Genomic DNA, 4,977 nt, shown 5'->3' with positions numbered 1-4,977 from the left:
GTGTTGATTTTCAATGTCTTCTTCTTCTCCTTCACCTTCTGAAGAAGATTCCTGATCTGCATTTTAAGCTCCATCTTTTCTTCGTGAAGGGACAACAGCGTCATGATCTCAACATAAAGAAGTTCTTCATAGTCTGGTCTTTGCTTGATTTCAGCTACGATGGGATCAAAGGTAGCATCAAGAGCACTTACAAGCTTGTTGACCACATCTCTATCGTTGATATCAGTTACTCCTCATTGATGAAGCCTTTTGACAATATTTGTCAATCAGTCAGTGAGTTCCATAGCACTTTCCTTTCGCAAGCTTCTGAAGCCGGTGAACATGGCACGAAGCATTTGTGTGTGGGGTTCTATTCTAGCAATGAAATCTTCATGAGCATTTTTATGGCATCCCAGATTTGCTTCGCAGTGTCGAGCTTTTGAAATCGAAGGAAAATGTCTTTTGAGAGACTGCAATAGATGATATATTTTGCTTGAGCATCCAACTATAGATTTGCTTTATCATCGGAAGTCAGATAATTCGGTTGCAGAATGGTGTATCCATTTTCCACAATCTGCCATAGATCAAAGTTGATAGCTTGAATTTTGATTCTCATTCGTTCCTTCCAGTATAGATAGTCATTTCCATCGAAGATGTGAAACCTTTCAGAGTGCGAGGATCTACCTACATATGACATTCTCAAAACTCCAAGGACGTTAGACCTTTAATATGCAGAGACAGTGAGTACTTGCTCTGGTACCAATTGTTAGGATCAAGAGTATATTGACCATAGGGGGTGAATGGGATATTCAAAATTTCTTTTGAAAGTTTTGAACTGATCCCAATCACAACAGCAGAATAAAGAACGAAAGGAAATGATCAGAATCAATCTTCTTCGTCAGAAGCATATTCCTCGCTGAATGATGTGATAATAGAGCGAGCATGGGAAATCACAAGTTTAACTATGATGAGAGTTATGCAACAAGCGAACATATGCATTAGAACAAGACAAAACATCATGTGGGTGATGAGAGATATGCAATGTGAAATGATGATAACTAGAAAGAGTGAGGAGAATACAACAGAATGATATACGAATATAAACTCATGTGAATGGCAAAAGTGACAGGAAAGAATTACAACAATGATAATGATCAGATGAACTATCAGCACAGAGCACAAAAGTAAACCGCTGAAGGAAATGTAGTAGAGTAGAATGAACCAGTGGTGCTCGATGGCGACAATCAGATTTGGTAGACCAGTTCACCCTTCTGCCAAAGGGCTATGTATGGTTGGAGGGGCTGCGACTTAACACGGAAGATAAACTCTCTTCACCCTATTCTCCTTCAACACTGAGCTAATCAGACTCAGGTTTCACTCGTGGTAGATCCTTGTCGGCAATCTCCAAACCTTCGGCCGACCTTCGCGAACAACAATCACTCTTGGTTGCTGAAGGTCTAGCTCGGTGAAGAGAAAAACTCTTCAACACTGGAGCAGAAACCAATCAGTCTAGAGAGTGCGCAACTCTCAAGAGTAATAGGTACAAGAACTCTAACTCAGAACCACTGTGATGCTAAACCACTATCTAAGTTTGGGCTCTTGATTTTCTCTCGGTGGATCTTAAACTCAAATCACTCAGAGAGGGGCTGCTCAAAATCAATCTTCTCAGAAATCTTAAGCGGAGCAGCCAACGAACAATGTTGGAGCGGGGTGGCTATTTATAGTTGCAGCCTTCCCTGATGGGAAAAGACCAAATGGGACATCGATAGCAGCTAATGGACAAACGACACGAGTCCAACGATCAGATTTGAGCACAAGGGTAACATTACTTGCGGAGCACGTAATGCTAACTCCTCGGTCTGAGAAAAATCTCTCGCAGCGAACAAGATCACAGTCTCTTACTAACAAGTATTTGCTAGGAACACAAAGAGATTTCTCTCGCAACTTTCATAGGTTTTGGCTAAGCACCATAGCAGATCTAAGCTAGCTTCGAGAACCTATGCCCCTCTTAATAGTACGAAGGTCCTATGACTCAAATAAATGAAAGAAGAAGAACGAAATGAATACCATGTCTTCACTTTGTCTTTGACTTCCATTCGCTACAGTCAATTTCTTCGGACGGCCATACCGAAAAATATGCTTCGCTTCATAAAAAATCCTTAGAGGGGATTATTTCTTCACATCAGACTTCTCTTCTTCATAACTTCATCAAATATAGCTCGTTCTTCTCTGCAACGCAGATATACTTCGGTGAAGTTACTCGAACTTAGCACCGGAGATAGCATTCTCTTCGGTTCTGTATGGACTATTTCTCTCTGCATGCACTAGCAAACAAATCAGTCCATACCTGTTTCTGTCAACAATCTCCAAAACACAAGGTAGGCAGATATTGCACCAACAAACACAAAGAGATTTCTCTCACAACTCACATAGGATTTAGATTTAGCACCAACGAACCATAAGCTTCGAATACTATACCCCTCTTAATAGTATGATGGTCCTGTGACTCAATAAAGAGAAAGAATAACAATGAAATAAATGCTATGTCTTCATTTCGTCTTCAACTTCTCGGCTACAGACAACTTCTCGGTTGTATAATTGATACGGTCCAAGGTTTTCCGATCCTGAGGATGCTAGTAAGTGTGCAAACTTCAAGATATCCTATAATGATCTGGAGCAAGCATATAGTGGAGCTAGAATCTTCATACTAATGAAATGGTCAAATAAGTTGATTTCATCGAGGAAATTGAAGATGCTTGTATTTACAAGAAATTTAGTGGGAGCATGATAATATTTCTAAACACTATATGTGCATGACACATTGTTGATTGGAAATTATATAAATTTCTTGACATGGATTAAGACTTCATTGAAACTAGTTTTTCAGTAAAGTACTTCGGCAATTTATAGTTCTGGTATTAGGCATAATGATCATTTGCAAAGCTATGCATCTAACATGCTTTCACAAGAATTCATAATTTATGCGAAACATGCTTTGTATATATTGAATCACTAGCAGGACCTTTGATTCCTTAGACTGAGCTATGGAACCGCTATTGAGAACAGTGTTCCATTGGCACTACCATCTAGGAATCATACGAAGTTCATAAATGAACCTTTGATCCATCACCCTCTATTGTTGCTTTAAAATGACAATATACCCAGCCTTTTGTTATAGTAGTCACCACAATAACTTTCTTGGACCAATTCCAACTTACTGTGCCACCATAAATCATTTAATTGAAACTGAAAATCGCTCGGAGCACTGATGAAGATTTTATCGATGTACCACTTACAACGAGCCTATATTGATGCAACTCCTTACAACAATCTCTTCATCTTCTTCGTATGCGAGAAACATGTCGTTAGTACTTAACAACATTTTCACCGTTGTCCTATGATTAACAGTTTGGTCACTCTGGTAACTTTATTCACAACTTACTTGGAGTACCAGACATATCTAATTGTTTACATACCATGGAACATATTGAACGCAAGTGTAATTGAAATCATGTATTTCATTCATCAGTGTTTCAGGATACCGATTCTTGCTTAAAACTCCTTCCATGTGACTTTGATAAGAAACTCTTCTTGTGTATTTCATACTAAACTACTTTAGTATTCTATCAATATGTATTTTGGCTAAACCCGATTAGACACTACTATCTCCATAGATGCACATGGATATGAAGTTGGTAAGATCTAATAGGACAAAGGCTATACCACAAGCAAAACAAGAACAAACACCGGATTGCCATTGGTGTAAAAGAAAATGTGCTAACTAGATTACCCAGTCTAGTGCAAGTGGGAGACTGTTGGAAATATGCCCTAGAGGTAATAATATTGTATTATTATATTTCCATGTTGATAATTAAGAGTTTTATATTCTATGTTATAACTGCTATGATCCCTGGAATGTGCGATTCAGTGGAAAACTCATATGCACGTGTGGAATGATAAACGGCAAAATAAGATTCCTAGTCTCGCCTCTAAGACTAGCTCAAGTGTTGTTTGTGATCATGTTTTTCTGATATTAGGATATCGTTAAGTGTAACAATAGTCCCAAAACAACTTTGATAGTATTGACATTAGAAGAATGATCATATTGAATCGACCCAAACTTGTTTATTATACTTTGAGATAATATTGTCTGAAATCAATTGTTATAACATAGTGTTAATGTGTGTTTTAGTTCCTTAGACCATGAGAGTATCGTAGTCACTTATTATCGTACAATGGACTTTGAGGTTGCTCAAATGTCATCTATAACATGGTGATTATAATTAACACGACAGCTTGCAGGTTCATCGGAAAGTTTGACAAGGGACTAGGTAGCTCGAGAGTGGAATTTTCTCATCTGACAATGGAGAGATATTCTTAGTGCCCTCTCGGTGTGACGACATCCATCGTTGTCTATCCATACACATGTGACTACGTCACGGAGATGCCGTAACACATCAACAAGAAAGAAGAGCAAAATCGGCAATGAGGAGATCGGTATAGTCAACATGGTGATGACTCAAGAGGATACCGATATAGCTCACCTCGAGTTTTGTAAAGTATCACGAAGCAAAGGGAACATCACATGATAACCAAAGGTTCACTTGAATGTCATTCGTGTATTCATAGGGATCGATATGGGCGTCCACGGTTCCACTATCGGTAATTGAACGAAGGGGTTTTGTTCATGTCTATGTTTCACCGAACCTATAGGGTCACAAGCTTAAGGTAATCACGATCTGTTTAATGTTATTAGGACATGAATATTGAGAATATATTTGTGTAATTGTTTAATTAATATGCTAAATAGTTTCAAGAGGAACCGGAAGCGTTTTGGGGTCACCGAAAGGGTTTCGGAGTTTATCGGGCAACGCCGAATATTTCTGATAAATAATATATAGATGGAAAATGTTTCCGGTGATCTTAAATTGATAATTAAAGGATCTATTAATTTATAGGAGGTTTTTATATTTTATTTAACATCAACGGGCCTTAAAA

The sequence above is a fragment of the Triticum urartu genome, chromosome 7 (assembly GCF_003073215.2).
Source record: "Triticum urartu cultivar G1812 chromosome 7, Tu2.1, whole genome shotgun sequence".
Taxonomy (NCBI): domain Eukaryota; kingdom Viridiplantae; phylum Streptophyta; class Magnoliopsida; order Poales; family Poaceae; genus Triticum; species Triticum urartu.
This window is presented reverse-complemented; position numbering follows the sequence as displayed.